The sequence below is a fragment of the Canis lupus genome, chromosome 11 (assembly GCF_048164855.1).
Source record: "Canis lupus baileyi chromosome 11, mCanLup2.hap1, whole genome shotgun sequence".
Taxonomy (NCBI): domain Eukaryota; kingdom Metazoa; phylum Chordata; class Mammalia; order Carnivora; family Canidae; genus Canis; species Canis lupus.
In genome coordinates, this window is record NC_132848.1 from 63014804 (window position 1) to 63037979 (window position 23176).

The 23176-nt window shown below is 42.2% G+C and overlaps 1 long non-coding RNA gene across 1 annotated transcript; it reads left to right on the plus strand.

The window, feature by feature from the left end:
- Positions 1-12762: 12762 nt before the first annotated feature.
- Positions 12763-17645, plus strand: LOC140600295 (uncharacterized). Its single transcript, XR_012003562.1, has 3 exons — positions 12763-12962; positions 14472-14548; positions 17491-17645. It is a non-coding gene; the product is annotated as an uncharacterized lncRNA (long non-coding RNA).
- Positions 17646-23176: the final 5531 nt, after the last annotated feature.

Genomic DNA, 23176 nt, shown 5'->3' on the forward strand with positions numbered 1-23176 from the left:
GAATGTCTACGCCCATAAAGCTGGATGGAGTATGTGCATGTGTACTTGGGGCCAGTCAAATGAAGTGAGCCTAGAAGGTGGTGGAAATGACCTTTAAAGAAGCCTAGCACCGTTTACACATGCAGCTGAGGCTCCGTCCTGTCCCGGGAGCGGTCCTGGGAAGCGGAGCATTTAGTCTCCTGATGCTACCAGAACAGGAAGGGTCTGGAACTCCTCAATGGGGCTCCTTGTCAGATTCTCTGGGAAATTCTTTGGGAAGCCCTCAGAAGTAGCAATTTTAACTTCTGAGGGTAAATTTGACTTTTAGAATAAGTGAAAAAGGTGCTCAGGACCAAGTCTAGGAACAAGGCGAGTAATCCAACCGGGGAACACCATGGAGGATTTAAAGGAGGTACAGCTATGAGCTGTAAGAAATGAGTCTACTTCCCTTGGCTGGCTCAAATCTCAGTTCTGAGAGTGGCGGCAACAGGCAAGTTCTCCACAGCACCTTGAGCATAAGTGACTGACACTAAAAAGACACACTCGTTGAGATGTCATTTAGCCTGGGGAAATATTAGTTCCATGATTTTCAGTGCCACCAGGTATGCAAGCCGTCAAGGTCATGTACGTGGACTCTCGATGTGGCCAGCAATAAATGTCTACATACTCAGGAGCAATGGGGGTCTGCAAAAGCCATGCCTTTTGTCAGAGTTGGGCCACATCCAACCCACTAGCTCAGCACCTATTTTCATAAATAAACTTTTACTAGAGCACAGCCATGCCCATTTTGTTTATGTACCTTGTTTTCACTCCACAATGGCAGCATTGAGTAGTTGCCACAGAGAACCCATGGCCAGCAAAGCCTGAAATATTTACTATCAGACCCTTTACAGGAAGTTTGCTGATCCCAGTCCTTTGTGATTGAGTCTGTTTTAGAGGCTAATTAAAGTAGGAAACGTGTGGTGAATTGTCTTTCCTCCCTAGTTTTCCTCAATGACACTTGACCTTTTTATTTGTATGGAAGGTAATAACAGAATTTGGCATATACTTTTATTAGTCTCCTAGGGCTGCCCTAACAAATTACCACAATCTGGGTGGCTATTAACAACAGAAATTCATTTTCACAATTCTGGAGGCTAAAAATCCAAAATCGAGATGTTTGCTGGGCTGTGCTCCCTGCAAAGACTCTAGGGGGAGGATCCTACATTGTCTCTTTCTAGCTTCTGGTGATCCTTGGCACCCCTTGGCTGGTAGATGCATCATTCCAATCTCTGGCTCCATCTTCACATCACCTTCTCCCTGTGTGTCTTCATCCCATTTCCAAATTTTCCTCTTCTGATGAGGACACCAGTCATATCAGACTTAGGGTCCACACTATGATGTGTAACCTCATCTTAACTTGATTACATCTGCAGTGGCCCTATTTCCAATTAAGGTCACAGTCACAGGTTCTAGGACATGAATTCTGAGAAGGCACTATTCAACCCAGAACAATTTGGTACTTGGTACTCAATAAATTTTATTTATTTATTTATTTATGTAGCCCTGTGTGACACGTTCTGACCAATTTCCAAGTCAGCTGACCTTCTTCCCTCCACAACAGCTCTGAGGAGCTTGTCCTTCTGCCCTTCGGTAGGTCCATGTCCACTCTCCTCTACTTAGAAATATGTTACTTCTTCTCAATTCTCTAGTATCCCCTTTTCTTACTTCCTCTTGAAGATCTACATCAGAGAAAGCCCATTTATGGCAACCCTCCTCTTTTTGTTTCCCAAATCTTCAGAACACCAAGACTTTCAAATCTGGGCTTACGGCTCCAGTGGCTTCCTCTGATGTCTTCTGGGCAAGACTCAAAAACCTAGCCTACTCTTGGTATGAACACAGGCACTGTCTAGCAGAGAGTAGCAAAGTGGTAACCACTTTCCACTGTAGTCTTTTCCCTCCCTGTCACTCTATGGTCATAATTATTATTTTGCCATTTCAAATAATACTTGCCTTTGTCTAACACTATCAAGGAGTCGTAACAGTTAAAGGAAATCTTTAGCTACAACAGACAGTATTAACAATGTTAGGGGTGCCAGATAAAATACAGGATTCCTAGTTAAATTTGAGTTTCAGATAACAAGGAATAAATTTTTAGTATAAGTATGGCCCAGGCAATATTTAGCACATATTTGTACTAGAACAAAACAAAACATCATTTCTTGTTTATCTGAAATTCAAAATTAGTGGGCATCATGTATTTTTATTTGCCAAATTCAGCAACTCCAAACAATAGTCTATTGGCTATTTATAAGTACAAAAGACTTCACTAACTCTACTACACAGTACTTACCTCCCTTCCCCTGTTATCAGTACTTCTGGGGATCAGCTTGTAAGGCTAATTGTCAGCAATTAATATTTAAGAATTTGTTTCTCTTTTTTTCTCCAGCATCTGAGGAGAATTCTCTAAGAATTCCAGCAGCATCGCCTACTGGTGCCAGTAGTATCAGCATCTAACCACCATCACTCAGTAGCCATGTGACTCTGAGCAAGTTCTTAACCCTCCCCTCTAGGCCTCAGTCTGCTCATCTGTAGAAGAAGGGCGATCAGAGTTGCTATGAAGATTAAATAGTCCATGTGGGAGCACTGCACTTGGCGTACAGCAATCATCTAGCACATTCCCATTGCCTAGCATCCTTATTACCTGTTGGGACTTATTGCATGACTGGTGGGGAGGGCGCAATTGGCCTGGACCTCTCCAGATGAAGTTCTACCTGTCTTCACCAAGATACCCTGACAAGCTTGAAACAATGTGCTCCCTACATGGCTTTAAGCTTGTGTCATAGAGTTATTCATACAAGTATTATTTTGTAAACCTTGTGATTATAATGTGCATAGCACATTTCCATTGCATCACATTTTTGAAGCCCTATTTTGTGACTTTCTTATTTTAAAAAATGCTGAGATGCAAAGAAACTACAGATAAGCAGGGGCCTATATCAACTTCTGATGATAAACCTATGAACCCACCACTGAGGCTGATGGACAGTGGCCCTCCCCAGCCCAGAGCATCTAGCCAGTGGATATACAAGTACACCTCCTATGAGCCACAGCTAAGACCTCAAGAAGGACTGAAAGGGGCCAAAGCGGTGGGCCAGCACTCCCTCCATAAACAGCTCATCCATCTTCTCCAGAGAACCCTACAAACATTACCATTTTGTATTTGTGCCATGACATGAAAAATTATGGGAAACGTTGTCCCAGGCTTCTGGGAACATTCACAGCTCTGCCAGGGTGACACCCACCCCCAAATCCACCCTTGAGGAAGAAGAGGAGCTCTGAAATGGATCAACGACAAGTTGAGTCATTAGAGAACGCAATTTTGATCCTCATATCAAGGGTAGAGGCTTTAATGGATGGGAGGAGTAAAGGGAAAGTAAATAAAACCAGACAGGGGCAAACTATTCTTAGTGTTTCTGTTTTGCCTTCCTCAGTCTGTTCCCTGTTTGAGGTTCCAACTAGCTCTGCGTCTGACCGAACTCCTCACCTCACCTGATCCTAGATTGAATGTTTGGGGGAAGGACACACAGAACAAGCGCTATCTTTGCTCTGTCCTTGGGGAGGGAATTTGTTTCTCTGACTTACCCATTTTTCCCCATTATCATAAGAGAGGTAAGATCCAGACGTCCAGGTCAAGAGGTATACGGGCAATGTAAGAGGTGAGTATTTACCATCTCAGAGACTCTAATCAGAGCAGGTAATGATCTGGAATGTCAATATAATGCCATCAGGTGCAGTGAGGAAAGCATGGACATAGGGCTTGAATAACTCTTGGAATGAAACTCAAAAAAAAAAAAAAACCCACAAAATCTGGTTTTATGACTTTGGGCAAGTCAGTAACTTAAATTCTAGTAGCCTCATTTTCTTTTCTCTCATGTGAAATGGGGATAATGACACCTTCCTCATTGGAATATCTTAAGGGTTTAAGGAATCAGAGTAAAAAAAGAAGCAGCATAACATCATCCCACTTGATACACAGAAGAACTTAATAAATGTTACCTTCCTGCTGTGCTCTTCCCTGTTTCCCCATTTTTTTCAGAGAATCTAAGGAAATACACTTCCACACATCTGTTATCCACAGAGGCAGTTCTGCCCCTGTCACTCCATCTTCCAGGTAGGATTTGTATGCGGCTGCCTCAGTTGTCTGCTCCCCAACTCCAGCCTCACTCCCACGCATTTCTAGTGACCATGTCCTCGCCATCTGATGGAGGTTCTCAGTTCCATTATCAGCACAGAAAATCTGCTTTAACAAATCTAGTTTTTAAAGAGAAGCTTTTGCCATCTTTTAAAAATATCTTAACCCTACCTCAATAGCACCTTTCTGAACAGTGATCTGATGATCTCCATTCTCTCCTGATACTTCCTATTCCTGGGCTTGAGTCATCCTGAAATCAGACCATCAGTACCATAAGCCAAGCTAATCTCCCAAGACCACAGACCTAATCTGGCATCCCCCCTCCTCAAACACTCTCAGCAGCAACCCAAGCACCTCGGCCTGCCAGTCAAAGTCCTCCATGATTCTGCCGAAGCAAATGTTTCAGCTGTGGTCACTCCTGAACTAGCACTCCAACTGTAGCTAAAATGAAAAGGATTGCTGTGCAAGACCCTCTTGCTTTCTTCTGCTGTTTCCTTCTGCTGTTCTTCATTTCCACATTTACAACCACCCCTCAAAAATAAATAAATAAATAAATAAATAAATAAATAAATAAAGCCCTCCCCAATCACCCACGTTGACATTGTTCCCTGCTCTGAACTCCCAGAGCAATTTATGTACTCCACATCAACTGACAGGTATTTAAATAATAATAATAATAATAAAAATAACCACCTAATCTCTTATATAGGCCTCAGGTACCCACAAGTGTCCTCTAATATTTACATTTGCATGATTTCATCAACTATGTCAGAAGCTCTTCAAAGGCATACGTTTTATTTCTTATTTCTCTCTGTATTCCCCAGTGCATCTGACCAATGCTTTGAACCTAGAACCATTACAATAAAAATCTGATGAAGAAATGAATGAATGAATGAATGAATGGCTCTCGAGAAGGAACTGCCACAGGAAGTTAGATGCTGTGAGAAGCAAGGCTGATGACTTCAAAGTTCCTTTTACTCTCTTTAAATAGTACTAGTCCAATGTCTGTTATTTCTTTAATGCTATGTACCTATTCCACACATATTTAATGTTCACACACTCTGCAAACTTTAGTTTTTTTTCACTGATAGTGTGATTCACGCAGGGTCACAGAAATGGCCCTGCCCCTGAGACTTTCATCTAGTAAAGGGACTTGAGACTTGGTCATAAATGCAAATCAACAGAATGGCCTCGAATAAATAAAAAGAGGCAAGAGGTATAAACAAATGCCCCAGAAGTTTGAAAGAGGTGCAAAGCTTCTAGTTATGAGAACTACATCCAGATCAATGAGAGCCCAAATTTGCAGGAGCTAATGGGATTCAAGGATCAGTGAGTCCAGGTCAGTGGACCCTATCAAAGTTACAGGTATGGGAACAAAGCACTCCATTGTAACTATGCCTTGCCATGAGGTGACACGTTCTGATATGGCCAGATCCTCAAATACAGGGAAAGCCTTTATTATAACTCAGTGGCTATGAGCCTTGCAATCCTCATCTGTAAAATGAAAATAACATTAGCTCCTCCATAGGGTTGAAATAAGATTGAAATGAAACATTTGTCAAAGGTCTTCTACTATATTAGAGACACCACATATGCCCAATAAATACTAACTACCGCACATACTATTACAATATCTCTTCAACTCTAAGGTACCATGGGTTGGAAAGTATGGTTTTGATTAAAAACAGCATTTTAGGGAGAAAAAGAAGTCAAACAAACAAAAAAACAAAAATGTTAAGTCTACTATAAGCAGGATGCTGACCAAGCTATCTTAAACTGCTAAAAAGCTATTTCCTAGAATTGAGGAAATATGGTAGATAGTAGACAGTATGTCTTAAGAGTCCATCGATTTGCTTAATTGCTTTGGAATTTAAAGCTATATCAAGTCCTTCTACGTCAGAGACCTCGGGATACCGGTGTCTGTCAAAGCAGGATCCTATAGTTCAGACCCTGGAGGATGGATCGGGACCTTCACTCGCGCGCACACACACACACACACACACACACACAGATTCCAGATATGGAAACCCAGCAACAAATCACCCTTCACAGTAAACTTGCTCATTGTCTGAGCAGAATCGTGTTCTTTTAAAAATAAAACTGTGAGTGGGAGTGCTTGCGTTCTGGAATAGAGTCTTTTTTTCCTCCCTTCATCCCATGTTCCTTGGCTACATGCTATTATGTGATATTCAGGACTGTCAAACCTTCTGGAGCCATAAGCATTTTTCAGACAACCAATCTCAATATGCATTATCAAAATTAGATCTTTTCTCTGCAGATGACAATTATGTATTATATGGTTACATGCTTATGAGTCTGTGACACCGTATTGTTAGACTTGGGGTATTGACTTTTAACAATATGTTACCTTATTATATTTGGTGTCGCATTATGCCTGGATTGCAGCATTTGTCCCGTGGCCCCACTCAGGCTGCAATTAGTTTCTCAGTAAGTGTCAAACAGCACTGGGGGGGAAGAGTGGGTGAAAGGTAACTTGGAAAGGATTTTCTTCTGTAACTGTCACTTAGCTATCCTGTTCCTCAACAAAAGAACTTCAACTAGTCCAGGAAAAGACAAGTTGTATGCTCATCAATAAGACTGCCTCTGAAGAAAACAGCAACTCCAGTTGGGAGTTCAAACATTCGGAAGGTCTTGGATACCAGCCCACGGTCACAAAAGAGCTGATTGCAGGGCAGAGAGAAAGAGGAAGAATAGGACGTAAGAAATCCCGGTATTTGTTTCTATAAACACAAGCTCAGTGCAGTTTAAACTCATAAACATGCTAAAAGGAGCTAGAGGTAGCCTGTTACTTTGTCATATATTTTTATAGGCCTTTCTGAATGGTTTCAGATTTGACATAGTAACTGCCTGTTACTAGAAATAAACTGTAAGTCAATTCCATGCTGCCATAATTCACTGCCCAGGGTTGTTCAAAGAGATTTAGTGATGCCCATGATGGACAGCAAGCCCCTTGATGTTCTCATTTTCACTTGGAGTTTTGTAGTGCCTCCAGCTTGCTGACCTCTAGAGACCTGGAAGGAGGGGACCTTCCTCAGGGGTCAACACTCACGCCACACGACGGGTCTCTTACCCGTCCTCGCAAGAAAGCAAATGAGGTACTCTCTACAAGTCTCTCTGGGTCTGTCTGCCTCCCTCTTTATTTCTAGAGGTTGACAATCATTGTTCCCAGAAGAGTGACCTGCTTTGGAAGAATAAATTAATCCAAGGTCACAATACCACCCAGCAGGAATTAGGTGCCTGGAAAGTAGCAATACCTCATCTCCTTGGCTGGCATTTTCTTTTGGCTGAAGACTTTGGCTGCATCTCCACCATGTCACGCACCCAGATGGAAAGTGAAAAATCCATTCAGCCATCTGGCTGTTTCGGTCTACACAATGCCATGCATCTGGGGCCATCTGGGAGACGGACTGAATTTTTTCACTTTCTGCCTGGTTGTTCGGTGTGGTGTAGATGCAGCCTTTAACTAGGCTAAAGTACCGGATAACCCCCTGCCCTATTGGAAAAGCTAAAAGAGGAGTCCAGGATAATGAGGCCTATAGCACCATTCTGGAATATAAATTGAAACTTTGTGAATAGCAGTATAACACAAACTGTAGGAAATAATAAAGAATAAGACTATTGTTTATTAGATAAAGCAAACACAAGAACGGAATCAAGTGATTATTTGTCAACTTAGTTGTCTCAGACAGCTAGCACAAAATTCTCAAGGGCATATTATTACGATTCTTTCCTAGGGTTGGACATTAGTCTAAAAGGCATCTTGAATGGACTCCTGTGCTTGGAATTGTGGTTAAGCTAAAATATATGATTTCTAGATCCTAATTAGTATCTCCTATAACAGACTCTCTCTGTTTCTGAGTCAGTCCTAAAACAAACAACAGAAAAATATATGAAATGCTTCCCAAGAATCATATTCAACTTAACAGAACTTCTGTACTGATTTCAGAAACTCAGTGTATTAGCAACACGAGGAACTTAATAGCGTGGGGTAGAGGGCTGAGAGTACAGAGTGTATAAATTGTGGGAAAACGTAAATAGTGATTGTCAAATTAGGGTTTCCCTGGTATTATAATTAAACATCGTGGAATTCAGGGGTACTTTCTCTTCCCCCAGCTCATTTCTGAAGCTTATCTCTGGCAAGGTCTGGCAGCTTTCCCTTAACTGCAGTCTCTGCAGACAGCAATGCTGGACTCAGTTTCTAGAGTTTTCTTCCCAAATGCTGTTGGGGAAAATATTAAAATGGTTAAATAATAGGAATAGATATGGAAAAAAATCACGATTAAAATGTCCAGCCTAGGGAGGCAAAGTGGGGACTAGGTCATTGGGCCGTTGTAATATATACCCAAGGACTTAAGTCTAACCTTTGCCCTGAAAGCTGGCTTTAGATTTATCAAATAAATAAATAAATAAATAAATAAATAAATAAATAAATAAATAAAGGATGAAGGCCATTTAGGGCCCAGAGGAGAAAAGAAGAGTAAATTTATGAAAGGTAGGCTGAGAGGATAAAAATAAAGTCCTTGCTGTTTCTATCCCAGCATTATGAACAGGAATCCCCCTGCACACATTTAAATGGCATGTTCACATTTTATGAATCAGACCCTTAGTTTTAATTGCTTCTTGGACTATAGGCCAATTAAGGATGGGTCGGGAGGGCAGGGATCATTCCCACAGCCTCTGAGGTTCTGAGAGGTGGAGCTTGCTTAGCCTGAGGCATCCATTCACACTTGTATTAAAAAAAAAAAAAACAGACTGAGTACACCATTAAACACCTCTGGTAAGCATGCTTACTTTATAAGGGCTGAAAGCAAAAACTGGAGACCGCAAGTCCCCCTTTGGCCCCATCTCTTCCTTTCAAATAAAATCAATTACGTTTCTTCTTGTCTGAGCCATGGAAAACTTAATACCAATATATACAGACTCAGTATTGTATCTTGAGAAACTGCCAATAAGTTTGCAAGTCCTCTGAGATCTCCCCTCTTTTTATCTGTAATTGATCCCTCGCACCTTTATGCAATAGTGAGGTTAAAGATTAAGAGCTTTTTTTAAAAAAAAAGATATTACATATAATAACAGCTGCATAACATACACATCTTAATGGACTGCTAGTTCCCATGAAGCAGCTCCAAAACTGTAAATTACTGAACTAAGCAACACCGGGAAGAAAAATAGAATGTGTTATTAAAACTATATGTTATCTTTTACATACTTTCACTTATGCACAGAGTATTTCCTCTGCTTCATTTTCACATAAGAAAATTAAAACTTACTGAATTTATACAAATAATATATTTTTACCAACCATTTCCCCAAAGCTTTTAAAATCACCTTTAGGTCTGATCACCAGGTTTAGTGGGACAGTCACCTGCACCTCACGTTTCAGTGCTAAACATGTCTAAATGTTAATTTTGAGGAACCTGTGGCGGGTGGTGGTGAGAGGGTCAAGCTAAACAGCACATGCACCTAGCAACAGCAAATAGCATTTCTCGCTTACGGGTCACTGGTTCAAGTCTCAATCCAGTCAGCAGGATCCCAAAGCCATGACCATTTAGTTGCTCAGGGATCTGGTGAATTAAGTGGCTATGAAAAGTCTGGTCCCCATCCCAGCTGGACATCTAATCAGGGCGAACAGATCGTTCATAACGTGGCCCTGTTCCTCCCAGCTTCCTTCCTTCCCCCATATTGTCCTAGCTATGGAGACCTTACAAAGAGACCCCAAACGACTGGGCCTGGAGTCAGAAACCCTGCCCTCCCACTTCTAGAAATGTACACTTCTATACTATACCCACATATTCTCTCTCTCTCTCTCTCTCTCTTTCACTCTCTCTGTCTCCAGTGTCTGCATTCTACATCCATAATCCATGCATGCACACAGTCATGAGGGAGTCCAGTCACCATCCATGGTCTCAGGAGGTCAATCGCCTTCTCTGCTCATACTATTAATCCAATACCTTTTGCTGATGCCAAATTTCCTTGTCTACTTTCTTCCTCCAACATACATACCACACTGCAGAAAACCAACTAACTGAAAAACTAACAAAACTAAAAACAAACAAAAAAAAATCCCAATTTATGATAAACATTACAATGAAGCTTTCACATTCTGCTAATGAAGAAAGCAAGCATCAAGATAAAAGTAAAACGACCTATTAGATTTTGTTTCTGTGCCACTGAAATAAAATAGTAAACCAGCTTGGCAGTTAATGCAGGGAACCCGGCATGTGCTCATTAACTCTATGCCAGGTACAAAGGTGTCCTAACAGCTCTGTTTTAATTCCATGATCCGGCCCATAATCCAGTGCTAAACAATAATTAGTATCGACTTGTTAAACAGTAGTCGAAGGCCTCCTTTAAGCACCTCAAATATTCTTTAAGTTCCACAGACGGAGAATCAAAGGAAGGAGGAGGCACGGTTGGGAGAAGAGAGAGGGAAGCAAGAAGGCATTTGTAATGTTTCTGACTCTAAAGAAAGAATTTTCCTCCTGCCTGGTAACTCTGCGCACATTTATGCATTGTCTCTAGGCCGGCACCAGCACTTTATCCCACCCCGCGCATGTTCTTCAGCACTATTGTGCACAGAAGTCCTCCCTTCCCTAATAGCTTGCCCCCGCCCCACACTCCTTTTTACCTTGGCGGACTGACCAAATGCTGGACAATTTTCTCCCCTCTTCTAATGCAGTTTAAACTCTCTCCTGCTAATGGCTCTTTTCATGCTATGCATCAAAGTTCATTTAAAAATCAGCAATGAACGAAGACCTCTGGCACTGTGGATTTTCCCTGGTCTCATTTATTGTCCAATTGTGCATCTGGATAAGCAAGAGAGGACACTGACCACATTTGCGGGGGAAGTGCTGAATGCGCCCATGTGGGCGGAGGAAACAATAGGCCACAAATTGTGATGTGCTCGCTAGTGAGAGGCACATACACACTGCCGTGCCGGCTTACAGACTCACCTTGCACACTACCCTACCTTGTACCCCTGGCTGCGCAACCTCTTCCTGGTCCACCATGAAAGAAAGAAAAGGAGTAGGCGTGAAAGGGGTCATAAATGTACTGGCTCATGGTAATTCCAGTAGCTTCATGTCCTCTGACCCTGAGTGGAATCAGGGGTTCAGCATCCATTTACGCTGTTCCTTTGCCTGGATGGCTGAACTTCTGTGACAAAGGGATGCTGGAATCCTTCTCATACAGATAGCATGTGCCAGATTTATCATCCCAAGCCAAATCAAATGGAGGTCCACTCAAGTATCCATCCACCCACCTACCTATCCACCCATCCATCCAGTGCTTTTGAGCACCTTCTCATGTGCTTTAGAAAAAAACAGAGATATGGCCTCTGTCCTCAAATGACCTTACAACCTGATCATGAAGAACCAGCCATGAACCAGGAAATCATATAGCAGTTCAAGAGTATAAACAAGTAAGAGCAAAGGGTGGAAGCATTGGTGACTAGAAGGAAGGCATGTTAAAGAGGGAAGACATGGTTAGACTATGCTCCTGGAACACATGGGCTTGTGCTAGGCCTTGAGGAATGGTTATCATTTTTAAAAGAAGAGGGGAGGAAGGGGAACATTCTAGACACAGGAAGTAGCACAAAGACTCAAGAAGCCAGAATCAACTCTTTGTCTTTATAGAATGCAACAAATAAGAGAGCACACTAGAAGACTTTAAATTTTGTACAACACATCTATGTTCCTTACCTTATTTGCTTTTTCCACTGACCCTGCAGAATACCCATGGCATACAACAGCACTAGGTTATGGGAACCCTGTCTTTACAACAATTTCTAAGAAAACCGACAAGGGCTACTCTGGGGAGTTAAAAGCATTCGACAGATGAAAGAGAAGTTTAAGATGAATAAGCATGTACTGACTGGAATGGTTATGAAGGTGAGGAAGGAAGAGAATGTAAGACTGGAGCAAATTTCTCCAGTGGGTAACAAGGAGAGTGACATCATTCATTAACAGTGAAGAAGTAAGGAAGAGCAGCTTGGGAGAGTTATGGAAATGATGATTTTATTCTACAGTTAGTTAAATTTCAGGGGACTATAGAAAACCCAAATGTAACTGGCCAATAGACAATAACATGTCGACGTCTAGTGACCAAGGTCAGAGGCAGACTGGAAACATAGATTTAGGGGTCATTAGTATAAATGTGCGGTCATAGGGATCCCCCAGGAGAGGGGAGACCGCCAAGCGTTAACCCCGGGCATTCCACTTAAGGGGAAGAGGGAAGAGGACTCATTTAATTAAGCCCCATTATGTAAGGAAGGCCCCTGTCAAAATTTAAGAATAACGTGTGGAGGTTCATGGATCATAGACTGAAAATGAAATTGACAAAGATTGGATCGTAGAGCTTCTCCAGTCCCGCCCCTTCATTTTTCCAAGTAGGAAACTGATAGTGGGATATAGTGGCTACATCATAATTTATTAATCCATTAATGTCACAAATCTCCACGTTCTTGTGGAATGCTTTTATTAACTGACTAGAAAACATACAGCGTAGCCTAGGGGACTAGAACATTGGAGTTGTGCTTTTGTTGGAAGTAGCTGAATGAGAATGGGAAGATCCAGATCACGGAACTCTACCTGGGGAGGGCAGAGCTGAACGGGGATGTCCTCAGAGAAGGGAAAAATCCCAACGCGTCCAGAGGGTAGGATGAGGCAGGAATGCCAGAGAAACGGTTGTGACAGATGGAAGAGAGCCACATAGAGGAGAATATCCCAAAGACGCTTCCTCAGCATCACTGTGTGCCACTGTGGAAAAGCCTGAACGTGAAGCCTAGACGGTATGTTTAACATATGCAGTCTGAGTCGATCTGTTTAGTCTTACTATCACCAGCTCTAACTTCCAGAGACAGTGTAAAGAGAACTATTTTGAACTATAGCATTTCATATTTACACAAAGATGTTAAGAATGGAGTTCATCCAACTCATGGAAGTTTATGAAGCTGAAAGGTCATGTTGAGCAATGCAAAGAGCCAGCACTTGGCATCAAGTATACCTAAGATTAGTTGCATAATCCCAGGCAGGTTACTGCACTCTGTAGAACCTCAGTAATCTCACATATCAAACGGAAATAACCCACCAATCTCACTGGGTTATTGATAAGATAAATAAGATAATGGATGAAGGTACCCAGTACAAGGCAGGCTACCAATAAACATGAATTCCCTTCCCAGATACACTTCTTAGTAAGATATTCAACACAAATACGTACATACACACACATACCACACACACACACCATTCATATTTTTCCAATAAATTATTGCAGGATTTCAGATTTAGTAGAAAATTCACTATAAAAAGAGAAAGAGTCTGCAACAGACCTTTGTGTTAGAACTTAAATGGAATGTAATTTGGTAGAAGTTATTTATGACATAAATAGAGGATTCCACTGGATGCCATTAGTAATCATGATGAAAGCAAAGCAGGGAGATGAGTCAACCTAAAATAAATACATATATATACATATATATGTATACACACACACACACACACACACACACACACACACACACATAGTACCTAGTCACCCTGAAGAAGAAGGCTTAAAGATTAAATTTCCAGACCAACCTCTTTTTATCTGGGTGCAATTTTTGTACCTGCAATTAGCTCCCTCAGCCTTCAATCTAAGAATCAGCTGGTTAATTGTGCATGTAAGTGGCTAATAGCTCCAACTGTGGGATGGTGCAGGCCTAGAGGGTCACACACTTTCTTCCTCCACACACATTCAGTTGTTACACATTACAGACACACCTACGCACACACAGAGTAAAAAAAAAAAAAAAGAACAACATATGATTTGTGATACTTCAAAAGAAATAGCATGAAATAATTAAGCCATGATGTATTCAAAGAAATAGTAACCCTAAGAAATATCATTCTTGTGGCTCAGCTGGAGCGTTTGAGAATTATCTATGAATGTTTTGGGATCAAACTGAGTCCATAATAAAAAAGGACAGAATGATGTAGAGAATCCCATTCAAAGAGCCACTGGATTACTCGGGGTCTAGAAAGAGTGACTCTCCACATCTCAGAGACAAGGATGGCCCAGATTGGGTTGGTGGGTAGGCACACCGAGAGGAATAGAATGAGAGAGACAAAGTTTTGTGGTCAAAGTTGGGCAATTTGCATATAGTATAACTATCTCGACTCTCTACTTAAAGCCAGTCTGATGCTCCAAAGGCCATCCATGGTCAGTCTATTATGCAAGCACTCACCAGTGTAGATAGACCTCATCACCCCAGTTCCTCCTCCATCATGCCACTCTAAGTCTTCCTTTTACCATCCAGCTCTGTGGCCTCCGGCTTTTGGCTGCCACTCAAGAATACTGAGGGCATTTTCTCCACCAGCTCATCCTCTGGGTCATGTAAGTGTTTGACCTTGGTCCTCTGTAACCCCAACTCTTGGTTCAAGCAGTGGTCCCAATAATTGTGCCTCCTCACTCATGATGGAAGAAAGGACCATTGATCCCAGTTTAGTCTTAAACTGGATAGGAATTACTTCCAAATGAAATACTGTCCAAAGTTCAAGTTGCCTGGAAAAGCCTATCTGGTTGGGCAGCTGGAAACCCAGAAGTTCAGCAGACTCAGTAGGCTGTAATTAAAAGGCCAAAGAGTTCCCTCACAATTACACTCAATTTCTCTCCTTGGACCTGTTTTAATAAAATGGAGCACAGAGAGCCTCACCCAATACTATTCCCAGATGGAACCAACAGAGGACAGCTGGTCCCAGGAGTCAGAATTATAAAGCAGAAAGCACTGCTTTGGCTCAACTTAAAGAGGGCAAGCCAAAGTGGGGTCCTAATGAAACTGGGGGCACTAAGAGTGGAAAGAGGCTTCAACACTGATTAGTTGCCTAATCTTGGGCAATTCATTTAACCTTTCTGAGGCTCAGTTTCCTCATCCACAAAATGGGAATGCTATTAACACCAGTTCCACATATTCAGTTCATCCGAATAACTATTTATTAACCATCTACTATGTGCCACTCCAAACATGAAAAAAATCAAGGCAGGGGGAACCTGGGTGGCTCAGTTGGTTAAGTTTCTGCCTTTGGCTCAGGTCATGATCCCAGGGTCTTGGAATCCAGCCCCATGCTCAGCTGGGTGCCTGTTTCTCCCTCTCCCTCTGCCGGCTGCTCCCCCTGCTTGTGCTCTCTCTCTCTGTCAAATAAATAAAATCTTTAAAAAAAGAGAAGGGAAGGGAAGGGAAGAATCAAGGGGGCATATGTGAAAGTACTTTGCATATTTTTATATTTGTCATATAGATTTCATAAAATTTTATTTTAGTATTTAATGGGCCCAGGGCCATTTGTCAATGGACTAAGAAAATTCCAGAGATACCAGAAGAGAGCTCTAGGACAAAACTCCACGTGACAAAATTTGTAGAACTACTCAAGACAAATTCACTTTGATGCTCCCCCACATCTCATTGCTACAGTCTCTTTCTTCGTTCTTTGTGCTCCCCACACCCCAAGTCTTCTCTACCCTTCACGGTGACCCCAGGCCTCCCCTGCAGTGTGCCATTCTGGCTTGCTTGTCTTAAGCAACTCCAAAGAAATTCTTTCTTCTCATCAAAATTCCTACATTCTGGTCCAACTTTTTAGATCCTGATTGTTCAGCTTGCTAAATTCCGATGACACTAATTCTCACCGTGGTGTGTTGATGACTGATGAATGTCTATTCCCTTTCTCTGGGCCATTTGCATTTTAAATAGGGATTCTTGGAGAGTTCTTGTTTTAGAGAGAAAAAAAACAAGTTGAAAGGTGGCCATGCCAGCCAGAAATCTTTTTCCTCTGCACAAATCACATCATACAAGTGGCTGCCAAATCTGTCTATGCATAAGGCTGCCCTGGTTCCCTTGAGATGTCACGAAGGGGCAGGGTGAAGAGAAAGAAGAATGCAGAGTCTGACGCCTCCACTACCTGGGAAGTGCACACAGATGTCAGTTGTCAGAGGGAGGAGCCCAGGCCCATCAGGCTCCCTTCCTTGTGCAGACAGACCTGGCTTGGGCCTGGGCAGAAAGACCATAGAGGCTGAATTTTCTCCCTCCAGTTCCTTGAATTCCACCCTCCTCCCCACAAGCCATCATTGTACCATCAGGGGTTTCTTGTTACAATTTAATTTTTCTCAGTTGCACACTGGGGTTCTAATCTGCATCACACCAGCAGTGGGAACATTTTTAAGAATCATTTCCCAAGACACTTTTAATATATTTCCAGTAAATTGTACCTCCACCTGTCCAGCTGGCTGGGTCATTTAACAGTGACACACCCACTGAGTCCCCAGGGCCCCTGGAGGTTTACTTCGGTGCTTTCCTAACAGAAAACCTGCTCTCCGTGAGGGGATAAAGCTTTTCTAATGTGTGAGGGCTACAGGGAATACCATGAGGACTGCCCACCAGAGAGGAACGGGACCTTTAAGTTCCTTACGGGAAAGCCTATACACAGGGTTAGACAAAAGGGGTTTTTGAAGATCGCACTGAAATTATACCAGCATTGGAGGAAGCTGCATTCAAAAAGGAAAAAAAAAAAAAAGCCAGTGATTATTGAGAGCCTAAAACAGACGGTAGAGTTTATCAAGTATTTTTAGCCAAAATCAGTGCTGCTTTCAGTGACTTAAAAGCACACTGCCAAATGTAAACAAAGTTCTCACAGGACAGGAGCCAGTGAGCAATCGCCCCTGAATCTGCAAAGTCAGAAGGAAAATATAATTAATCACAACTCACTCTCCTAGCTGGCTAGCTGAAATAATACCAATGAGAAAAAGTAAAAAGTTAATAAGAGGATTTGGGATGGAGAGGGGCCATTCCCTCCTTTCCTTTCAAGAGCTTGAACTTGTGCCATTTGGATCCAAGCCTGTGAAATAAACAAGAGTTTTGTTTTTCTGGGTTTTAGTTTTCATTTTTCATAATCCAGTTTATTTGACCTTTATTTTTCTGATAATAGAAGGAAAGACAGAGTGTGGCTGAGAGACGTTCCTCAAAAGTACAGCTGCTGAGACCAAAGGCCTGGGAGGCAGGCCCCAGAGCAGCCCCTGCCATCACATTCTTGGGGCAGATGCTGTTGTTTCCCTCTCAATGTCCTTCCTTCAGAAAGGGAGGAGGAAATACATGAAGCAATGGATGATCTGCTCTCACTTTCTAGTAGGAAAGCTGCTGGCTTGGACAAGCTTCTTTTCATTTCCTTAGAAAGACAGAATTCTGTTTGGTTCTACAGAGAACAGATAGGTCCTTCCGAGGGATGCAATGGGCTTCTCTCTCCTGCAAACTCATCATCCGTGCATCATCCAGAGCTTTGATGTCCCCACAGGGCAGGCCGAATGGCTAACACAGCAAGAGAAGGAAGTGGGGATTACACCCAGCAACTTCCTACCTGCAGCTGCCACTCCCACCTCATCCAATTCCTGAAAGTTCTGAAATGTTGGCATCTTTGCTGCAGCTTTTCATCAATGCCATTTAAGTGAATTTAGAACAATAATTTTATTAAAATGTTTTAGATGCCATATCTCCAATCCATAAAATTTATTGTACCTTTATGCAGAATTATACTGGAGTTGAAACATATAAATCAATTTATAAGGTCTAATGACACACAAACGCTTAAAAACTAAAGGCAATGTAGTAAATTCAAATTACCATTACAAATGTAAGCTTTGTAGTCAGTGTGTGACCCGCTAAGGATTATATTTAACTCCCCTGAGAGTGGTTTATCATAAAACTTTATACTTTTATTACAGTGAATTATTAAGTCCTCCATGACATGAGTCATTCCTCGCACTGACTATGGCTTTTTTAATGACACTATAATAGACATCTTGCTAATAGCAGGAGGATTGCTACCTCTGCGGTAAGGAGAAGGGGTGGGAGGAGGAGGGAAAGGAAGACAATCCGGGACACATGCATGGAAAAGTGTGTTTCCCAAGGGACTTACATTAACAATCCTACAAGGAAATGCTGGGAGCCTAAAAATTCAGACCCCTCCATGCTCTGTCCCAGATAAAACAATAACTCATTGCCTAAGAGAAATTCAATTTAAAAGTCACACGTGGAGAAAGGATAACAGTTTACATTTTCCGAAGCAATTTTAGTTTTCTGTTAAAACTTTAAAATCCCCTTCCTGCTGTTCTGTCATGGTTCCTCTTGTTCGGAAAGCTTGTCGCTAATAACAGATCACCGTGATCACATAATGTACAGTGACCCACTGCTCATAAACATGACTTTCCAGTATTGCCCTCCTCTCTCTGTGTTGTGTCCACACCAGGGCCCCACAGCAGCAGGTCTTTTTCCAGAGGCCATTTGAGCCCACAGGTCATCATGTGTGTGCAAAGCCTCCAACCAAAGTCAAGGAAGGGTTTCAGATGAAATGTTCTGCACCGCGCCTGCTTCAGAATGGCAGTCCTAGTTAGTTAGATATTTCTGGGTATTATGGACTCCTTCTAAAGACTTGCTGAAGCCCAGAATGCTGGGGTCACACACAGTGTCCTTTCCACATTCAGGACAGCGGAATCTTGGAATCCTAAGCTCCTGTAGGGAGAGAAGAGCTAATTCACAATAAAAGATGTCTCTGTATTGCAACTGATGAATAGACTTGGATTAAAAATAAGATTGATGGGGATCCCTGGGTGGCGCAGCGGTTTAGCGCCTGCCTTTGGCCCAGGGCGTGATCCTGGAGACCCGGGATCGAATCCCACGTCGGGCTCCTGGTGCATGGAGACTGCTTCTCCCTCTGCCTATGTCTCTGCCTCTCTCTCTCTCTCTCTGTGACTATCATAAATAAATAAAAAAAATTTATAAAAAAAAAAAATAAGATTGATGCATTTGACCAAAGAGGAGAAGTGAAAATGGATTCCAGCCAAGATTTCTATGTCACTATATGCATGAGTGATTTCTTCATAGAACTTCCCATGTATTCTGTTTTGTTCTGTTTTGTTTTGAAAATACTCGCTGGTCATTGTCTCTGTGTTCTCATCCCTGGGGTTGCTTGGTCCTAACTGAGGCCATGATGCAATGCCTGTGAACCTTCACTTCCTACCCAGTAGCCTGCCAACTGCCCATTGGCATTTACTGCTGATACCTGCTTCTCATGCCCACCGATGCAAACCTTAAAGAGCCAACATATATTTCTTCTAACAAATCCATTCTGAACCACTCAGAAGCAGAGGTTTTATTTACATGACTTTACCACTGCACTGGTTTGCCTAAATAGGCTGGGCAGTCTAGTCAACTGACAACGCATTTTTCATAAATGAACTCACTGATGGACTAGTTATGGGAATCCTATTCACTGCTCTATATTTATATAGGTGTAGGCAAATGAAAACTACAGAAAATCTTTCTCTCTTTCTCTTTCTGTTTCCCTGTGTCTCTGCCTCTCCTGTTATCTCTCACCCACAAATACATACACACAAAACTTAATATGAATGTTTGAAAAGTTTCACAGGGGAGTTCAACAAAGCTTAACAAAACTCAACAGGAATTGTCATAAATTGTCCCAAATCATTAAGCCATAAACATTTTCTTCCAAAATGCTCTAATTTTTCGCCAAGGCTAGCCACTCTGTCTCCTTCTCAGATGTTACCCCATGAGTATAATAAACTCATGGAACTCAGCTTAACTTAGTAAGTATTTATGGTGTGTCTGTTGCATGCTGGGGACCCAAGGTTGAACTTCGTAAGCACAGTGCCTTGTCTTCATGAAGGTGACAGTCTGGACTCTGGAGCAGGAGTTCACAAACTACAGCCCACAGGCCAAATCTGGCCCGTCACTTGTTTTGCTAGATAAAGTTTTCTTGGAACACAACCACAGCCATTCATGGCTGCTTTGGCATTCCAATGACAGGGTTGATTAATTGTAACAAAATCATATGGCCTGCATTGATAGACCCAAAAGTCACCACAGAAGTAACAGCAAAGACAACTGGGAATGTCACACAGGCAGTGAGGCACTTTCTAAAAGAGCTGTTGAGTAACCTAACATCCTGAGCTTCTCCAGGAAGAGAGACCAGTGTTCTCTGCTGCCCTCAGGTGATCTGCCTCAGTGGCATAGAGGCCTGTCCCAAAGCAAGTTCTCTAAGATAGTCTAATCCAGGGAGAAGAGCACAATCAGAATTTTCCCAGAGAAAAGACCATCAAATATTTGTGTATCCACTTCTTCTCCACCAGGTAGCTAAACATATCATGCCCTGCATTTCAATATTATCTCAGGAGCCAGAACGTGTAAACCAGCCTCATCCACCTGTAGAAAAAAAAAAACCCACTTAATTCAACATCCCAAATTATTCATTGATAGCCACCTAATTTGAGGGACCCTGAAGGGCCTCAGTGACTATTAAAATATCTACAGAAGGGTATCTTTGTCAGCTTAGGATGGGGATAGGAGACCACTCTAGAAGCCTTAACTCAGGCTGATTTCCCTCAGGCATTAAGCATGTTGTCCAGGTGGTTAAGGGAAGAGCTGAACAGCTACATAAACATGCTAACACTCTTCCAACAACTCCTGCAAACCAGCCTCGTATGGAACAAATTCAGAGCTTCCACTGAACCGAAGACACCTTGGAGGCCTGGGGAAAACCTCAAATTCAGGCAATTTAAATGGTCTAACTTACTTTTAATAAGACAACTATTTATCAGTCACTCACTGGAGGCCTAGAACTGTCTAGGCACTGAGTGACATCCATTTCAAAGCATTTACAATTGCAAACACACACACACACATACACACATATGGAGTCATCCAAGAAATGTTTATGTAACAAGAGGGACATATGACTACATTCCAAAGGGTGCATCTCAGAGTAGCAATATTTTTCTGTCTAGAATCTGAAGTTAAAGGACATTCCTTAAAGGAAGTGGCCTTGAAAACAGAGCCAAAGTTCCACAGAGCCACAGAGAAGGGGTATCAGAATGAACTGATACCTACAAAGGAAGGAATATAGGAACTTGTAGGTTTAAGGGAGGAAAAACTGTTTCCCCAACCCTCTCAGGGTCCATGGGTGGGCCTGAAAACTAATCTCACAAAAACAGATTAAAGGAGAAAAGCACACCAATTTAATAGAAGTTTTACATGATACGAGAGCCTCCATAACTAACTGAAGACCCGAAGAAGCAGTTAAGCCCGAGTATTTTTATGCTAGGTTTGGTAAAGAGTGGAAAGTCATGAAAATGTGATAGGACAAGAGTATGAGTTAGGGGTAGTAAACTAAGGGAAACTTAGCAAGGTCTGTTTGCCTGGATCCCTTTTGGTATCTCTACACATGGGACGTAAGGTGTAAGTATATCTGTCTTCAAGTATAAGGATGCTCCTTTCCTCTGGGTATAGGGAGGGCACCTTGCACTTGATCTCTTTTGATCTGCTTTAGGGCAGAAGGGGGGCGGGGTGGTCAGAGAGTCTGTTCTGCACCTGCCATTTCTCCAATGCCTTCAGCTTAAAATACTCAATATTCCAAGGCCCCATATAGCCAAACAGTAGCTGGAATCTGGGGAAAGAAGACATTGATGGACCAAGGAAAGCTTCACTAAGAGAAATAGGAAGGCAGGAGATTGTGAAGCAGAGTCATAAACAAGACCAAAGAATAATTTTGTTTTCTTTGACATTCATCACCCTCTCTAGCAAGGCCCGTGGGGGCTCAGGAGAGTCTTGCCTGATCTGGAACCTGCTCTAGAAAGGTTCTCCAATTTCATACTGTGCAAGGCATTGTTATGTCTGTTATCTCAGAGTGCTTTGCCAACAACTCCATGAATTTAAATTTATTAATTTTCTCCATTTTAAAAAATAAGTAACTGGAACTGACTTTCTACGAGGTTAGGTAATTTTCTCAAGGTAATAAACATAACAAGTAGTCAGGCTGGAATCTTAATCCAGTTCTGAAGGTTCAAGGTCAATGTTCTTTTTACTACATGACAGTGCTGGGAGATGAAGTTGAAGACGGGCTTTCTCATCATAAAAAATGCCAGCACGAGCCAGGTTCCTTCTCAGAGCTTCGCCAGCCCTCAGGCCTCAGCTCTAAATAACAATGCCATCTAATCATTAGAATTTCAAAGACAAAAGCCACAGCATCTCTTTATGATCACTGTGATAAATCAGGTCTCCTCTCCTTTATATACACACTCAAGGACTGGAAGATGGTAAGGAAAATAAATGAAAAATCTGTATATTATGCCCCAGGCAAACTTCAGTTTGTTTTGCACATTCAATTCTTATTTCGGTACCTTGGCCTTTTGCAAAGGCTTGAAGGAAGAAAAGAAGTAAGCCAAGGCAGAGGAAGAAACTGGAAAACTAAAGCGGGAAAAGCAGAGCCGCTTTGTGGTACACTAGCTGGTCGTGTTCCAATGTGAAGGACTGTGTGGCAGGTCCAGATGGGGCCATCAAAATGGATTTCTTAGACAGGGTCTTGACAAGAAGCTTAAAGCAAGAACTTTCTCTTCCTACTCATAAAACTCTGGTCTGGGAACTCCTAAGCCAAGAAAAAGACCCCTGACAGCAAAGCTCACTCATACACATCCCTCAAGGGTTCCAAATCACAGGGAAGGAGGAGCATCTAAGAGGTGGGGTCTGGCTTGTAGCTGCACTCAAGCCAGCTGAAAAGGTCCACTGCCTTTCAACGGTAAGAGACAGGTGCCCTGCCTGAGGTTTTAGGTTGGGAAATGAAATGAAAACCGAGAGTCACCCAAAAGGACAGTCTAATTACAGACGTCCGAACCCACCCATCTTTCAAGGGCAGTAAAAATGCCTCCTCCCCCAGGGACAATCTCCCCTTCCTCATCATTAGTCCTGCCATTTACTTCTAACCTGAGCTCACTCACAAGGGTGTCACATACTTGTGTCATAGCAGTAGAGATGCAGGAAGGCAGGGCTGGCATTTAGACTTTTTTTTTTTTTCTAGGATTCAACACCAGGGGTCATTAAACTATGGCCACAGGCCCACTGTCTGTATTGCCCACGACCTAAGAATGTTGTTTACACTTTTAAATGGTTAAAAGGAACCGAAAGGTGAATAA